Source organism: Neovison vison, chromosome 4 (assembly GCF_020171115.1).
Source record: "Neovison vison isolate M4711 chromosome 4, ASM_NN_V1, whole genome shotgun sequence".
NCBI classification, from domain to species: domain Eukaryota; kingdom Metazoa; phylum Chordata; class Mammalia; order Carnivora; family Mustelidae; genus Neogale; species Neogale vison.
In genome coordinates, this window is record NC_058094.1 from 29761599 (window position 1) to 29781197 (window position 19599).

General features: G+C 36.0%; 1 pseudogene; it reads left to right on the top strand.

Annotated features, from left to right (window-relative positions):
• Positions 1-13674: 13674 nt before the first annotated feature.
• LOC122905307 lies at positions 13675-14438 on the top strand (annotated as a pseudogene).
• The last annotated feature ends 5161 nt before the right edge of the window (positions 14439-19599 follow it).

Here is a 19599-nt window from a genome sequence, read left to right on the forward strand (position 1 = left end):
GGATTCTTCTATTCCATAGGTCCCTATTTTCACAATGCATTGTAATGAAAAGGTAAAATTTATGAAAATAAGACATATTCTTTCGTTGTTTGTTTTGTATGCATAAAATGGGCAGACAAAATGCTTGAATTTTAAAAATTCAGTCAATTAAACTTGCAGTTGTTAGATTGACTTAACTGCTGCCTATTGAAACAAGATCAATAATCACAGTGTCTTTGGGGTGAAAACTACTGCATTCCCAGCTTTATTGGAGAGACCCTTCCAAAGAGGCTTCCATCCACCAAATATTATTGCATATATCATAAACTGGTTTTGAAGACAACTATTAGAATATAAAAAAATATGATTGAGAATCTATTTCTCACTTTGCCCTGTACCATGGTGTTTTAATCTCCCATTAATACTTGACCATCTAGTAGGTGCTCAATGGCATTTGTTAAGTAACAAGAAGAAATTGGGGGCACTAGGTTGGCTTAGTTAAGTGACTGACTCTGGATTTTGGCTCAGGTCATGATCTCAGGGTTGTGAGATCGAGCCCGACATTGGGACTCCATAGAACCTGCTTAAGATTCTCTCTCTCTTCTCTACCCACCTCCCTCCCACCACCAGCCTCCCCCCTAGTCCTCTGGGGAAAAAATGAAGAAATTGGTAAGAAGTTTTAAGTGACATTTCTTGATAATTAAGAACAAAGGCTTTCAGATCAAATGGAACTGATAATTTACTAATCTGTACCTTTGAGCAAGTTTTTTAACTTCTCAAAGCCTCATATTTTTTTCATTAAAAAACTGGATATGGGGAGATAAAGAGGAGAAGGGAGTTGAGGGAAATTGGAGGGGGAGATGAACCATGAGAGACTATGGATTCTGAAAAACAATCTGAGGGTTTTGAAGGGGCGGGGGGTGGGAAGTTATGTCAGCCTGGTGGTGGGTATTATGGAGGGCACATACTGCATGGAGCGCTGGGTGTGGTGCGTAAACAATGAATTCTGGTACACTGTAAAGAAATTAAAAAAATAAAAATTTTTAAAAAATTTTAAAAATGTCAATATACGATGTGGACGAACTAGAAGCTATTATGCTGAGCAAAATAAGTCAATTACAGAAAGACAATTATCATATGATCTCCCTGATGTGAAGAATTTGAGAGGCAAAATGAGGGGTTTAGGGGGCAGGGAAGGAAAAAATGAAACAAGATGGGATCAGGAGGGAGACAAACCATAAGAGACTCTTACTCTCACAAAACAAACTGAGGGTTGCTGGGGGGTTGGGTAGGGAGACGGTGGCTGGGTTATGGACACTGGGGAAGGTATGTGCTATGGTGAGTGCTATGAAGTGTGTAAACCTGGTGATTCACAGACCTGTAACCCCTGGGCTAATAATACATTATATGTTAATAAAAAATTTTTAAAAATCTCAATACACAATTAACTCTTCCACTGGCTAGTCAGTGAGAGAGTTCATATAAAACTCTTAACTCAGACTATGCTCATGGTTAGTACTAAAAAAATGCCAGCTATGAACATGCTTATGCTTTATCTTAGGCAAATAATACAATTCTTTAATCTGCTAATTGTATATTCAGTCTTTTTGTCATAATATAGAGCATTATGTCATTGCCAAACAACACAGTTTTTTGAAACATGTGGGACTTATCAACAAACAGATAAGAATTCCTCAGAATTGGGCTTGTTTATGGTTTCATGGAGGATTATTGATAGCATGGAAGTGGATTTAACAGAAGAGGGCAGAGTACCGAGGCAAGGAAGGAGAGAATAATTCATTCCTTAGGGGAAAAAAGGAAAGGTGTCTGTCATTTTCTGATGCTGAGCCTCATAATATCTCTGACAGGCACTACTGAACAATTACAAATTATATAACTCAGTCATCCTCATAACTGTTTACATGGGAAGAAAAGAAGGAATTTTTTTTTTTTGAAAAGGAAGAAGATGGAAAGAGGGGAAAGCAGCAGAAAACTTCATTATACATAAAGTAGAGAAAATCAAGGTGGGTCTGGGGAGCAGGGCAGTATAGTAGACAGAGTATGAGCTTTATAATGGGATAGATCTAAATCTGGTTTTTCTAGCTCATTTATTTTCTACCTACGCTAAGTACCTATTGCTATTTAACAATTCGTGCTTCTTTTCTTTCATCTTTGTAAGTAATAATTATGCAATTAAATTTTAAAAAAGAAATAACTGTGTAATAAAAGTTGTGATTATGTCAGAGGGTTGTTAAGATGGTATAATGAAACAACCATGTCAGTAAAGTGCCCAGTCCATTTTCTGGTTTATACAGGTACTTGAAAAATATTTTTTGCACACTCTGCAGGCAAGGAAGTTACAGAAATGTTTGCTAAAGCTCTGTTTCTTGCACTCGTTTACTCAGTTATTCCATAACATTCCTGGTAATTGTGGGGGATTGCTTAGCATGGTCTCAGTTTAGCTAAGCTCAAACTATACTTCCCAGCATCCATCTTTCCTTCATGGGATTAGGTCAGACGCTGACAGGGAAGACAGAAGTGAAGTCCCAGCTACCACCTGGTGCTGAGAAGGTTGGTGCGGCCCACGATGCTTTTGTGACTCCTGCCTGTTGGAACTAATTCCCCGGCTTCCTGGTTGGAGGTTGGCCGCAGCAACTCCTGGCGATCCTACTGCACCTCCTGCTCTAAGTTCTCTAACTCCTGGTCCAGGTGTGTGTTTAGCTTATGGGAATGGGCCACTAGCTTCTGAAGAAAACCTTCATCAAAATTGTAAACTTGGAGGTGATGAAGAACCTATAGAGGTTTCAGTTCATTCTTAAGGATTCCAATTCAAACTCACAGGTTCTGATTTGTATTTGTTTCCCTGACTTCACAACCATCTTTTCTTCCCAACTACCTGCATGTGGACATCAGTTTCCAGCACTAGACTTGGCAACTAAACATCACATAGACTATTTCTCTTATTTCCATTAATTGGGTAAGGTCAAGTCTTTGTGATAAATACCTGCAAATAAAAAAATATATATTATGTATAGATATAGATATATAGATGTATCCTTGTGGTTCTAATTCTATGATAAGTAGACTGTATTGATATAGTGGGTTCTCTATGTGCCAGGAACATAGACTGAGGAAACACAGATGAATAAGTACAGTCCCTACATACACAGAAGTTCGGAGTTCTTAAAGGAGAAGTCAACCATCGCTCATTATATAAGAAATTCTAAAGTTTCTATGGATTTGCCTAATCTGGAAAGTTCATATAAATGAAATTGTATAATGTGACCTCTTGTGTCTGTTTTTTTTCACTTAGTATGTTTTCTAAATTCATCCACATTGTGGTATATAGTAGTACTTCACTCTTTTTTACACCTGAAAAATATTTGATTGTATGGATATATCACATTTTGTTTACTCATTCATCTGTTAAAGGACATTTGGGTTGTTCCCACTTTTTGGAACTATATGGTTTCAAACTAGATAGCAATGGTTGTACAACATTGTGAATATACAAGTGCCACTGAATTATGCACTTTTAAAATGGTTAATTTTGTATTATATGAATTTCACTTCAATAAGAAAATTTTTAAGATTATGAAGTTATAAAGTTGGTTTCCTTTAATTAAAAAAATTTATATGTATCTAGAATTGTTCAGAGTGAAATTAAAGAGATTCCAGTTTATAGATTTTATGGAGTTTATGCATACCAAACTGGTAAAATGTTCATTAAACTAGATATTTTCAGTGATAAGATCAGATGCTTTCCACATTTGACTACAATCTGCTTTGTATATTTTTCTTTGCTCTGCTATTTTGTGGCAAGCCTGTCATTGATCGGCTTCTTGACATGCACATAAAATCAATTAGCATTCAGTCTCTGAGAATAATTCTCTTAATAGGTTACTGCTTTCAGCATTTAGCCAACAGAGAAACATTTCTTTCCACACCACCCCATACTTATTTAGGAAGGCATTTGGTAACACTTATCAGCCTACACATGCCAGCAATTAGATGTCAATAGAATTTCTATGTTCAATCCTTTGTATACAAGAAATATTTTAGCCAAAATTTCTAGTCCTCTTACAATTTTCTGAACTCATCAGTTTTTGTCATTTTACTATAGGGTGATTTTATAGACATCAGATAAAGGCCCACCACATCTGCCTCCAAACTTCCCCTAAAAAGGGAAAGTATGAAAGTACATACCAAGATTTAGAATATGCCAGGCCAGCTTTCTATTCCTTGTGTTTCAGGAGATACAATGAAAACCCATTATTTAACTCATTTAACTCTTCTTACAACTTTTCCTTTAATTGCTAACCCAGCTTTCTTTTTTTTTAAATTATTTTATCTCTTTCTTAATCCAGAGATATAATCTGAATGTCATTGTCTTGTAGACCTTTCTAACCTCATCTCCCTCTACTATCCTTCTCTTTCACTACACTCCAGCCATACTGGCTTATATTTAGGTTTCACAACATGTAAAACTCATGTCCATCTCAAGTTCTTTATAGTTGCTTCTCCTTCTACTTGAGTCTTCTTCCTCAACAATGTCATGTGGCTGCCTTGTTCCACAGAGGTCTGGTCTAGAGATAAATTCATGAGACATCTGCTCCTTGGCAGTTATTAAAGGTAGGCATGGATAAAATTATCCAGGAGTAGCAAGAATAATAAGAGAGGAATGCAAATAAGAATGGATAATGTTAGTAAAGGTACAGAACAGGAGTACTCAGTGAGGGAAAAGGGTAACCATGCAAATGTGGCACCTTGCAGAAGAGAGTTCTCGTGGGGTGAATGTTTGTGCCCTCCAAAATTCATATACTGAAATCCTAACCCCCAACATGATAGTATTTGGAGGCGAGGAGGTAATAGGTTTGGATGAGGTCATGAGGGTAGAGCCCCTATGATGAGATTTGTGCCCCTCTAAGAAGAGAAAGAAACACAAGAGGCTTCTTTCTCTTCTTGTTCCCACAAAGAACAGATCGTATGAGCCCACAGCAAGATGGTAGCCCTAAGAAAGCAAGTAAGTGGGTTCGCACCAGGAACCAAAACTGCTGGAAGCTTGATCTTGATATCCAGCTTCCGGAAGTGTGAGAAAATAATTTTCTGTTGTTTAAAACACCCAGTCTATGGTATTTTGATATAGCAGCTGAGTTGACCTAGACAAGAGTGTTTCCAAAAAGAGGGAATTGTGCAGTGTAAGATGCTGCTGAAATGATGTAAGATGAGCACTAAAAAGCATCCATTGAATTTAGTCACATAAAACTGCTGATAACCTTTGTTAGAGTTGTTTTACTGAAATGATAGGGTCAGAAGTCAGACTGAGGGGTGGGAGATGAGAACATAAGGTCCAGGAGTATATGCGACTTTCTTATATACACATACACACAAAATCAGTGTTTGCTTTATGTGACCCTGAGCAAACGTCCTACATTCTCTAAACTTCATCTTTATTATCTTTAACTTGAGCAGCTCATACTTAGCTTGAAGGTATGTTGTGGCGATTAAGTGATATGACATAGAAAGATGCTTAAAATACCATGAACACTCAATAAATGCAGATTCCTTTCACTTCTCCCACGTGAAGTCCTTGAACATAAATCTGTAGGCCAGAATTAAACATACTGCTTTAACCAAGGATTATATGGGAGTTTTGTTATTGGTTCAGTAAAATACTGTGCAAGAACAGTAATTTCCATATAGGTATAGAAATCGTGTGTGTGTGCATGTGTGTGCACATGTGTGTATACTAAAATCGTTTGCTGACATGCCTTACTACAACTACAAAACACTGTGAATTTATGTCTTATTTAAATTTATTCTAACCTTGAGGTTTTTGTTAGAGTCTCTGCTTCCTAACTAGTTTATTCCCCTATCCTTTGGTTCTCTATTTATTATGCCTCCTACAGGAAACATTTTATATGTTTCTTTACATATACTTACATATACATATGCAATCTACTCCCAGTAGATTGCATTTCTTCACTGGTTAAGATGGTGGTGAGCCTGAATCCTTCAAAATGACTATGATCACCTAGAGTTCATACCACTTATCCATTCAGACATGTTATAGCCTTTGCAAACTTTTAGATGCTTGTTTCTTTAGGCATGCTAAACACAAATGACTAGGTACTCTGTTGTTTCCAATATCTTGTTTTGACTACAAGTTATATCCCAATCAACCAGAGGCTCCAACATGGAACTGTGACTCTTTAGCAAGGGACATAAAGACATTTAGATTCTTTCACAGCAGCAGCAAGCAGCCACAGTACCCTGCCTGTGGCCACACCTCCAGACCAGCTTGTTTGGGCTAAAAGACCTTAGCTTCTTCCCTCTTGGCATAAAAATTTCTTGGTTCATATCCAGTTTTATGCCTGGTTCTTTATCTTCCCATTGATTCTGTGACCTCCTGCTATCCTTGCGCATTTATATATATAAATTTTTCTTTTTCTTTTTTCCCCTAACATTAGTCGGTTAGTTTTGTTACCTGTGATCAAAATATTCTTAACTATTAGAGAGGGAGGTCTTCATATAATAGACCCAAGTAAGAACTTGGTAACGATGCTTAGTGACTGGGCTGGTACTTCCTAACAGAATTATTTGTTGCTTTTGGCAGATTCGGGCAAGGGGGTAGGGGGGAAACCACTGCCGTACCAGAGCTTCTGATGCCAGTGACTATCTGTCTGGGGGTATTCTCCAGGGAAAGAGAACATTGGGGGAAAATAGTATTGCAATTTAGACTGTCACTTAATTTAATAATAGGGAAATGGTATTACTTTACTGGTAATTAATTTTTTTTAAAAGCCTCATGCAAAACGTCAGCTGGACTGTTTATTAGAATGTATCAACACATTAGATAAACTTAGCCTTGTTGATTTACCCACGACAGCTAAACTGATGAATTTCAATTGAGCCTATTACAAACCTGGCTCTGACTTGTAAAAATGTCTATTATGAGTCAAGACTGAGTGGGACTATCTAGGCATGTATGTATTTTCCTGCCTTTAATGACAGACACATACATATGAAAAGGTTGTTTATCCTTTGAGCCCCAAACATCATACAGAGTTCCTTTGAAATGTTAAAACTGGAGCCATTGGTCTCTTATCTACAGAGAAAAACAATACTGTGGCTTCAGGAGAAACGGATAGCAGAGGGTGAGATGGAAAGAAAAACACCAACAGGAATGATAAACTGGATTTTAATGACAAAGTCACTTTGCCAACTGTAACTTGGGTGCTGGGTAAGCTGATCTGACTTCATTAGGTGATAGCCAGCCTCCCCAAGCCATCATCAGCCTGGAAGAAAGCCATATGTGTAGGTCGCTCAAATGGACATTGATTTTTCAATAAACTGGAACCCAAAGCCAACATCACTCCAGTGATATCTTTTCTCAGGAGAGAGGATTTCTCGCTCATGCCTGGCACCATGTCTCAGCTCTTATATTACAAGAATTACATGGGTGAAGCAGAGTAGAAAACATCAGCTCACTTAAGTCATGTGATAAATGAGTCAATTAAGTCAATTAGATGCACAGTTACTGAGTTATATCTGTTTTGCTTTGTAAAATATAATTTTAAATAGGATCATCTATCTTACCATACTTGACAGCATTAGAATTCTGTGGGGCAGAAAAAATGTGATTCATTACTCTGAAAACAGTGCCTTACTCTCTCAACTGGATAAAGTAACCTTGGTCTTTAAATTGGAGGTTGTGATCCCTTAACTCTTTATCTCTGAGCAGAACACATCTTGCTTGTTGTTTGCCTACTCTTTAAATGTGTGGCTTTTGCACTAGTCATCATGTGATTGGGGCATTAGTAGAACATTAATTTTTTCAATGCATGATTTATCATATGCATCGCTTTCTGGAGGAAGAGATTTACATTGTTCTGGTTGAGTCATTTGAGTGACTTTGTATTAAAAGGATGAGCAGTCATTCTGGCTTGAGGGAAGAGCCCCAGGACCCTTAGTGGTTTAATTAAATACTGTTAACCACAACCCCATTTCTCCTTGGTATGCAAAATTGTCACAAGAGAGAGGTATATGCTGCCTGCAGAGGAGCCAAGGTGCTTCTGAAAAAGGCAACCTAATAAGACCCTTCTTCTTTTGGAAGATCAGTAATTCTAAAGCCTCCTTTGAACTGTGATGGTCCTATCTAAGGTATGTGGGCAAATCAGGGCACTAAGAGCCACCATGGGAAACTAATCATGAATGAGGGTAATACTGGGTGGGTCGCCACTGCTAGGTTAGGGGCTTATCAAGAAATTGCTCATGAGTCAAATTATGTTTCCTTTTCTCTCCACAAATTATATTTTCCTTGTTTCACTGAACCAACTAAAATTAGTGAACTACTTAAAAATTAGGATATTTCACATATTAATATGGGTTACTTTGGTCAGAGTAGATGCTCTGCAGTTTTCTTTCAAAGTCTACCACTAACATATATACTTCTACTTTCCTTGCTTCATTCATTTCTTTTACTTTCTGAAACCCAGCAGGCAGCTGAGTTTTTCATCTTTTGCCTAGATGGTTGTGGGAGAGGGTTCTGATTCTATCACACAGGAGCTGAGAATGGAAGCTCCTTTTAACCCAGCCACCTGGGGGATGGATGAGAAGCTAAGGCTGAACAGGTGAGGAGAACCTGAGCTGTTGCCTAGGGAACTGTCCTGGCTGAAACTGAGCATGTGAGTTGTGATCTTTCACACTAAGGGGTGGAGATCCAGCAGGAACATCACTGCAGGGGAGGACAAGGACATTAAACATGAATTTGTTTTTTTAAAGATTAATTTGTTTATTTGAGAGAGAATGAAAAAGAAAGAGAGAGGGTGGGGGAGGGGCAGAGGGAAAGGAGAAGAGAGCATCTCCAGCAGACTCCCCGCTGAGCATGGAGCCAGACTGGACTGGGGCTTGATCTCAGGATCTTGAGATCATGACCTGAGCCAAACTTAAGAGCCAGAGAGAGGCTCAACCGACCAAGTCACTCGGGTGCCCCATTAAACATGGATTTTTAAAGACAGAATTAATTGTTGGTGAAAGAATAGGTAAATCTTAAATTCAAAAAATATTGTCAAATTGACCTTGGAAAGACTGAACTAAGTTAAATACTGACCAACAGTTTATTAGAGCACCAGTCTACATACTAATCTTTTTTAGACATACATACAACACTTTTTTTAGTTTTGCTAATCTGATGCGGGAAATTTGTCACTTTAAATTCTGTTAGTGAGTTTAAGCATGTTTTCAGATGTATGCTGGCCATTTTTTTAAGAACTGCCAGTTTTTAACTATTGTTTATTTTTCTTATTAGGCTATTTGCTTTTCCTTATTGAACTATGGGAACCCTGATGGTTCTTTCTCTGTCATATCTGTTGTAAATATTTTCTTCCAGTCTGTTACTTTAAATCTGGTAGTTGTATCTCACTGTCCAGAAATTATTCAGTTTTATTTTTAAGATTGAAGCTGTTAATTTTTTTCATGGGTTTAGAGTTTAATGGCTTTCATAGATCTCCTCAGTTTCATGATTGTCAAAATAACCTTCTGTACATTCCTTTAAGAAATCGGTGGGTTTTTGTAATTGTACTTATTTAATTATTCAAGTTATTTTTATGTTTTCTGTGAGGTAGAGATTTAATGTTTTTAAGAACAAATGGATAACTGATTACCTCAATATCATCTTCTCATTATTAGAAATCTAATTGTATCTAAAATTAACAGGTATCTTTTTGCCTTTTGGTTCATTGAGATTCCAATAGGGCAACTTACTTCTTGGAGATTTAGGATTGGTGATTACTCACCATCCTCCTCTTTAGATTCCTCAAAAATTGACAATAAGCACTTAGAATCCAATGAGGATGAAAATGTGCAGCATGAGGTTTACACTGGCTGAGTAGTGCCTAAAAATCTCCCCAAAATATAGAACTTCCAATATATTGTGTAAGAGGATATAGTCTGGCTTGGGGCCAAAGTGAGGCTTTCTATTTCTTCCCTACAGATATAGTGCTTAGGATCTAACTGTGGGGAGGGTGAGATCTGCAAAGCAACTACTCAAACAGTTCAAGGAAGAGAATGCCAGCATCCTAAACCAATTTTCTTGGAACATTTACTCCAATAATACTACCTTCCAAGGAGGAGCAGAAATTCTTTCTTCTTTAAGGAAAAAATAATAATAATAAAAAAAAAACAAAGGAATGACCATCCTCCCCATCTTATAGTGATTGCTTATCTTTCTTTCTCAGCTTTTCTTTTTAGGATATCCTTGCATGTTTTCTCTTTCAGATGAATTTTAAAAGATAGTTGAAACTATCATTGAAAAAAATCTTGTTGGGATTTTAGTTCATATTGCATTTACACTACATATTTATGTGTACATTTATTTATACTATTGAATTGTCTTATCCTGAGACTTCTTTACTCAGGCTTTATTATAGAAACTTGAGCAAAATCATATGATTTCCCCTATAAATGTCTTACATACTCTGCTAAATTGACTCATGAATATTTTAATCATTTTTATTCTCATTGAGTTGGATCTTCCATTTTTCTAATTAGTTTTTTACTTATATATAGAAGAGAGACAGTTAAGATGTGTCAGTTAAGCACAGTTAAGCACATCTGCCTTCATAATCCCAGGGATATGGGATAGAGCCCTGCATTGGGCTCCTTGCTCAGGAGGAGCAGGGGAGCCTGCTTCTTGCTTCTCCCTCTCTCTCTGCCTGCTGCTCCCTCTGCTTGTGCTCTCTCTGTCAAATAAATAAATAAAATATTTTTAAAAAAGAGGGATTGATTTTTATGTGTTGACATTATATCAGCCTATTTTACTAAAATTATCATTTTGTTCCTTCTCTTCTGCAATTCTATTGCACAAATAAGTTTGAGTCCCTTGTTTCAATACTTCTAACTCATTTTCTTTTCTTGCCTTGTTACATTGGTTAGGACTCCTGGTTCTAGTAGTCATGATAGCTTTAAGCATCCTTATTTTGGTCAAGATTTCAGTGGGAATGTTTTTAATATTTCACCTTTATAGTATTTGCTAAGTTGTTCGGACAGATTTTTTTAAAAACTAAACTAAGAAGGAATATATTTATTCCTACTTTGGCTTTATTAAGAATGGTATTGATTCATAAGAAATGCCCTTTATAATAAGATAATTGTATAATGTTCTCTAAATCTGTTAATCTGATTGAATTATATAAATATATTTCCAAGTGCTAAAACATTATTACACTTCTAGAATAATCATGTTGGAGCATTTATATAATTCTCTCAAAAATTACTGGTTTTCATCTGTGACTATTCAACTTAAGATATTTTTACTTATGTTTATAAATGAGATTAATCTATAGCTTTCCTATTTTTGGCATTCTTTTCTTTTTCTTTTTTTTTTAAGTTTTGACGTTTTCAACATCTTAATGTCTTAAAAAGATTATTTAACAGAATACTTTTTCTTTTCTTTAAAGTTAGAATTTGGGGCACCTGGGTGGCTCAGTTGGTTGAGCATCTGACTCTTGGTTTTGGCATAGATCATGATCTCAGAGTTGTGAGATCAAGCTCCACATCCAGCTCTGTGCTCAGTGCAGAGTCTGCTTGAGATTCTCTCTCTCCTCCCACTCATGCTATCTCTCTCTCAAATAAATAAATAAATAAATAAATAAATAAAACAAAAAAGTTTAAACAGAATTGGCCTATAAATTCTTTTTTTTTTCAAAGATTTTATTTATTTATTTGAGAGAGAGACAGTGAGAGAGAACATGAGTGAGGAGAAGGTCAGAGGGAGAAGCAGACTTCCCATGCAGCTGGGAGCCTGATATGGGACTTGATCCTGGGACTCCAGGATCATGACCTGAGCCGAAGGCAGTCGTCCAACCAACTGAGCCACCCAGGTGCCCCTATAAATTCATTTTGAGCTCATATCTTTTATAGGGATAGATTTAAAAAAAATTTTTTTTTAATTTATTTGAGAGAGAGCAAGAGTGAGCACAATTGGGGTGAGGGGCCAGGGGAGAAGCAAGCTTCTTGCTGGGCAGGGAGCCCGATGTGGGACTCGATCCTGGGACTCCAGGATCATGACCTGAGCTGAAGGCAGACGCCCAAGCGACTGAGCCACTCAGGTGCCCCTAGGGGTAGATTTTTTAAATATAGCTATTGATGTATTCAATTTTACCTTCCTCTCAAGTAATTTAAGGTAATTTATACTTTCTTAATCACTCATATTCTTTGTTTTTATTATATTTCTTTTTTGAGCAAAAAGTTATTCATAGCATTCTGTCAAGATTTCTTGATATTCCTTATCTGTAGCTATGTTTTTCCTTCATTCACATTATTTTATCTTCTTCTTTTATTTAATACACTTGTCAAAGAAAACAAAAGATTAACTTCTCATTTTACTGATTAAATCTATTATGTACTCTGTTTTATTTATGCCCATTTGTCTCTTTCTTGAGTCCTTCTCTTGTTTCAGCAGACGTTGGTGCTTGCTGTATGCTTTACTAGAGGTTTTTGAGAGCCAGTGTGAGATTATTTATGTGAGAGTCTGTCACTGAAATTAAGGAAAAGAAAAATTTAATTATAAACCACATTATCACTTGGTTGCTAAAGCTTTTGAAATGTTCTAGTCTAAATCTATTAACATTTTCATTTATTTATCAAATAATATTTTTGAATGAAAAATATTCAGTGCCAACTATGTACTGCATGCTGAGGATAAGTAGTTAGCCAAACACACAGGTTGCTGTTCTCACAGGGCTTATAATCTGGTAGAAGAGACAGACATTAAACAGATAAACGTACACAGGTAATTTTAATTGTCTCTGTACTTTGAAGAAAGAAAGAGGGTGTTATAAAAAAGAATAACTTAAATGGAAAAATCAGAGAAAAATCTCTCTGAGGAAGTGACGTTTAAGTTAAGCTAATGATGATAGATTTTAGGTAGGCCAAGATGGAGGCAGGGCAGTGGGGGTGAAAGGAATGGAATATGCAGTAGCGGGAGATAAGAAAGATCCTGGCTTGATAAAAGTTAAAAGATGACAGGTTGAGATTAGAGCAAATTTAGGCAGTGGGGGAGAACCACAGCTGAGGTATAGACAAAGACCTGAGCATAATGGGCCTGTAGCCACAGACAGAAATTTGGGACTTGATTTTAAATAAAATGAGGAATCATTGAAATGTTTTAATTTGGGGAGTGACATAATTAAATCCACATTTCCAAAAGACCGGGCTGGCTTCAGAGCAGAGAACAAATTGGAGGAGAGCGAGGGTGGAAACAAGGCGTAGTTTGAAACTTTTGACATATATCATGCAAGAAATAATTCTGGCTTTGGCTAGAGTGGTAGAGATGGCAAATGTACACTGATATGATTCATTTTACAAGATGAAATCAATATGACTAGGTAATGACTTTTTATTGTGGCAAGATATATACAGCATAAAATTTACCATATTAACCATTTTAAGGGTGCAATTCAATGTCATTTAGTACATTCACAATGCTTGCAACCATCACCACTATCTAGTTCCAGAACATTTTCATTACCCTTAAAGAAAGACTCATACCCATTAAGCAGTCACTCCTGTTTATTGGCTGAACTGTGACCACCCCCCACCCCCCAAATTAAAAAACTGGAAGTCCTAACCCTAAGTATCTCAGAATATGACTGTACTTGGAGATAGGGCCTATAAAGAGGAAATTAAGGTAAAATGAGGTCATTTAGGGCATTGACTTTTGGAGATCTTTGCACCGATAGACCCATCTATGCTTTTGACCTGTCAGGCTTTGGACAAAGTAGTAGGCTAGGTTTGACAATGATGCGGAAGTGGAGAATCAATTTGTGGAATCCACTGAAGAATGGAGATGTGCCCTAGGATTGGACAAAGTGATCTTGCTTGGGCACAACTTGGGTGGGTTCTTGGCTGCGGCTTACTCACTGAAGTACCTGTCAAGGGTTAATCATCTCATTTTAGTGGAGCCTTGGGGTTTTCCTGAGCCACTAGAACTTGCTGATCAAGACAGACCAATCCCAGTGTGGATCAGAGCCTTGGGAGAAGCACTGACTCCCTTTAATCCTTTAGCTGGCCTCAGAATTACAGGACCCTTTGGCTTAAGTCTAGTGCAGTGTTTAAGGCCTGATTTCAAATGGAAGTATTCATCAATGTTTGAAGATGACACCATGACAGAATATGTCTACCACCGTAATGTGCAGACTCCAAGTGGTGAGACAGCATTCAAAAATATGACTCTTCCTTATGCTCCAGTGAACTGGTAAAATGCACCCTGACATTCCAGTTTCGGTGATCTATGGCACCTGATCCTGCATAGATGGCAATTCTGGCAACAGCATCCAGTCTTTACAACCACATTCATTTGTGAAGACAATAGCCATTCTTGGGGCATGGCATTATGTGCAGATCAATCAGAAGACTTCCACCAGAAAGTAAAGGAGATCTGTGACACTGTGGACTGAGCACCCTGAAGAGCATGTGGGAGAGCCTGCTGACTGATAGAGTTCCTCAGCAATACTACACAGTCAGTCTCCCTTGCAGAGTAAGGAATAAAACAAAAGAACCAGCAGTCCTATGACACATATTTTCTTTATGAAGTTGCTTGCACATTGAAGTCAGTAAGTGCCTTCTAGAAGAATGGCTTTCCTTTTTCCTGTGCAAAATTGAAATATTCAAGAGTCTCCAAATCTAATAGCTTTAATAAAAGGTTATTGTCCCTCTGCTGTACTGAAAAATTGTTATTTTTCAACTGAAATTTTTTTTGTTTCTATCTAACTTTGCTATGTCAGGTACTTTTTATATTTCAGTCTATTTACCAATTTTAAAAGGTGATTACTGGGTCTATAATTTTATATATTGTAAAGGTGCACTTTATTTTCTTTGCTTGTATTTACCATGTCTAATAACTGATATAGTTATCCACAGTTTTGTGTGTTTTTATGTAAAAAGTTATCTCTCGTTTAGAATCTTTCATTTCATTTTTGAAATGGAGTGATGAGATAGCATTTTGGCTAAAAAGATGGGATTTTGATCACTAGCATTAATTTTTCTGATTTTCCTCTGTTCTATATTTAAGCCATGTTTAACATTTTAAATGTGGTCTATCCTGATGTATCTGCAACCACATAATTCCTTGAGATATTTTATATGTGATATAATTCTATACTTTAGGGAAATATGACATTAGTATTTAAGTGATTTAAGTACTAGAAAGCCTTAACTAAAAGTCTGTCCTTCTCCCTCCCCCCATTAATATTATTCTTTTCCATGAGCCAGGATGCAGTATAAGGAACAGATGTCCTTCTGAGGGGATATTAAGAATGCTACCTTTCAGTAGTAGATCATATGTTGTTGTTAACCTCTAACTCCTGTAGATGGGTTCTAAAACTGGATTCCATTTTTAACCACTAAAACAGAAAAATAGGTGGTACTCTTGCATCTCATGGCACCAGAAATGGGATAGTGTTTGGTTGTTGGGTTTTTGTTTTTGAGGTTTGTGTTGGTTAAATAATACACATACTTGAAGTTATATTATAAAAGCGAATATAAGGTTGATTGAACTATTTGACAATAACTACCACCAGGTGTTTTAAAATGAAGAAAAGTTCTTTGAAACTGTGAAAATTGCCATGTGATAACTGGCTGCTGAGAAGACCCTCCAAAAAAGAAAATTGAATAGGATTGTCATCAACAAGTCATCTTTGCTTTATGTTTGTTAACAGTGCTTGTCTAGGAGAAAGGTGGTTATGTAAATAAAAACAGTGAACTGTGTATATGCAAATAAAGGTTGAATGGTTTTGAAAAAAATTTGGTTAAGACTCAAGTGTGAGACCTAAAACCATGAAAATATTAGAAAAAAAAAATAGGATAAAAGCTCCTTGACATGGTCCCTGGTAATGATTTTTTGGAAATCACACCTGAAAGTCACAAGGAGCAACAAAATAAACAAGTGGAATTACATCTAAAAAAAAAACTTCTGTAAAGAAAAAAAAAAAATCCATAAGCCAGGAGGAAAGACAAACAATGAAATGGGAAAAAATACTTGCAAACCATTTACCTGATAAGAGATTGGTATCAAAAATATACAAAGAACTCACACAACTCAAGAGCAAAAATAAAAAAAAAAGAAAAGAAAAGAAAAAAGAAACAATTAAAAAATGAGAAAAGTACCTAAATAGACAATTTTTCCCCCAAGGAAGATACAAAAAAGGCCAATAGGTATATGAAAAGATGTTCAAAATCATTAGTCATTAGTAGAAATTAAAACCACAATGAGCTATCACCTCATGCTTGTTTTAAGGGGCATGATCAAACAGATAAAAGATGACCAATGCAAGCACAGAGGTGGAGTACAGGGAACACTTGTGCTCTCTTTGTGGGATCAGAAATTAGAACAGTCACTTTGGAAACAGCATGGAAGTCCCTCAAAAAATCAAAAATAGAGCTAGCATATTATTCAGCAATTCCACTTTGGGGAATATATCCAATACATCCAAAGGAAATGAAAACACTAACTCAAAAAGATATCTGTACCCCCATGTTCATAGCAATCTTTATAATAACCAAGATGGGAAAACAACCACGTGTCCATCTATTCCATCTACGGATGAACAAATGAAGAAGTGGTGTGTGTATAAATATATATATTTATATATATACACACACAAACGAATGTTATTCAGCCATAAAAATGAAGAAATCCTATTTGTGACAACATGGGTAGACTTTGAAGGCATTATGTTAAGTGAAATAAATCAGAGAAAGACAAACACTGTATGATCTCATTTATATGTGGAATCTTAAAAAAGGAAACTTTGGTTATAGAAAGAGATCAGACTTGTTACCAAAGATTGAGGGCAGGGATAAGAAAATTGGAGAAACATGGTCAAAAGGTACAAGCCTCAAGTTATAAGATAGACAAGTACTAAGGCTATAATGTACAACATTATTACTATAGTTAGTGCTGCTATATGACATGTAGAAAAGTTGTTAAGAGAGTTGATCCTAAAAGCGCTCATCACAAGGATAATGTTTTGTTTTTCTTTTTTTTAAGTATCTATATGAGATGGTAGATAGTAAGTAAAGTTATTTTGGTAATCACTTCACAATATGTGTAAACCAAATCATCTTGCTGTACACCTTAAACTTAAACTTATACGGTGATGTATGTCAGTTATTTCTCAATATAACTGGGGAAAAAGAATTTCTCCTCTATGAAAAGATATAGTCCTTTCTTTTTCAAAGAAAATCATTTTTCTTTGAAAAATGTAAAAAGGATTAATGCATTTTATAGTCTAGGGTTTTGTTCTGGAAGTGATAACATTTTTGTTATCTCCAGGAGAAAGGCAATGTGAAAACTGGCTTCTTACTTGAAATCTATGTATGACCATGGTCAAAATACTATCTGTGGTGATTTCTTTCAAGGCTATACTGAATTTGGGGGTGCTAGAGTAAGAGTAAAAACAAAATGTCAAAACTTGGACCACTGCAGCTTGTCACAACTTATCTATACACTCTTATATTTATATAGATAGATATATATGTATATATACAACTTATCTATATACCCTTAAATGCAAGTCTTATTAAAAAGGATCGGAGAAGACCTCGGCTGATCCAATCTCACGGCTCCAAAGCCAATTAGCCATGTTGGGTCTAATGCCTAAGTACAAATAAAATGCTGATCAGTACAGAAAGATGGATTTTATGGCAAAAACAAGAAGTCAAAGTAACTGTCATTACTTGTCAATATTCCCCCTTGCCACAAGGTAATGGTGGAAACATGGCTAGAGTTTGAGCCATTTCTGGAAAAAAGTCATCTGGTCAGATTGTGCATGATTCATTTGTTTCGGAAAAGGTCAAAATACCAAGGTTGTTTTGAAACTCACTTGAGCTAAAAATCTATTTTTTTCATATTATATTGAAGTTACTATCTTTTCAAATATTTGTAAGAATATTTTATAACATATTTCTAGCTCACTTATATGCATAACGCATTTTATGTTAATTTTCTTATTTAAAAATAATCTTTACTTAAGAAGTTTAATATTTTTGTTTTTATGTTTATGTTAAGGTTAGCATTTTTACATTGTTTTTAATTAGTTAAAATTTTGCAAAAATACAGATTGAGTGACTAATTATTTGGAATCATTGAGGTAGAAAGAAGAGACAAACTGAGGGTTACAGAAAGGAGGAGGTGGGGAGATGGGGTATCTGGGTGATGGGTATTTTTATTTTAAGATTTTATTTATTTATTTGAGAGAGAGAGAGAATGAGAGAGAAAGAGCTCGAGAAGGGGAGGGTCAGAGGGAGAAGCAGACCCTCTGCTGAGCAGAGCCTGATGCGGAACTTGATCCCAGGACTCCAGGGTCATGACCTGAGCTGAAGGCAGTCGCTTAACCAACTGAGCCACCCAGGTGCCCTGGATGATGGGTATTAAGGAGGGCACATGTTGCGATAAGCACTGGGTGTTAAACCCAACTAATGAATCATTGAACACTACATCAAAAACTTATGATTTACTATATGCTCCTAACTGAACATAATAAAATTAATTAATTAATTTTAAAAAGAAGAGAACCTGGATTATATTCTCTTCCTTCCAGGCTGGATCATCACCCTAGGCCATATTACAAATTATCTCCTAGAAATTGTATTTATCTCACAAATGTCACCTAAATAAAATTTGTAGCTTTTAGTCCAGGAAGTGAGATGTTGGATTTAACATATTTATGATGAGATATCTCACAGCTAAAGACGGAACTATAAATTCCAGTAGCTAAAAAAAATAAAATAAAATAGTTAGCCTGTGAATAAGGTTTTGATTTACATTTTAGTGTCTTTGACAAAAGTCAAGGTTAATTTGAAATTTTCCTATAAGATTCTTCTAGTCAAGCCCAAGAAGTTTGATTCTTTCATTCAGTTTTCAATAGCTATTTTTTATTGATTTGTAACTCAATCTGAATGAATGAATGAATGAATTAAAAAAAAAACTTAGGTAAAATTCCAACCCTCAACATGCTTACACCTAGTTGAAGGGCAGGGAGAGGAGTTAAATAAAAGATAAACATATATATATATATATATATATATATATATATATATATAAAGATAAAAGATAAACATATATATATCTTTTTTCGCCTTCTAAATAATGGATTATATATATATATAATCCATTATAATGGATTATATATATATAATGCATTATATATAGATAATGCATTATTTAGAAGGTGAAAAATATTATTTTAGAAAAATAAAGCAAGATGATCAGGAGAAGGATTGACATTTTAAACAGGATGATCATAGAAAGACTCATTGGGAAGGTGGCATATGAGTAAAGATGTGAAGGAGAAGAGTGGGTGAACCATGTGCTTATCCCCTTGGGCTGAGAGAATAGCCTGTGCAAACACCCTGAGATATGATGGATTGTGTTTAGCATGTGTGAGGCCCAGAATGAGGGTCACTGCATACAGAGATGAGTGAAAAAGAGGAAGTGTTGTAAAGGAGAGGAGGATAGAGAAGTAAGAAAGATCAGGTAAGGTCCCACTGGAGGGATTTTTGGCTTTTATTCTGAAGGAGATTGGCAGTCAGTGAAAGTTTTTTTGTTTTGTTTTTTGT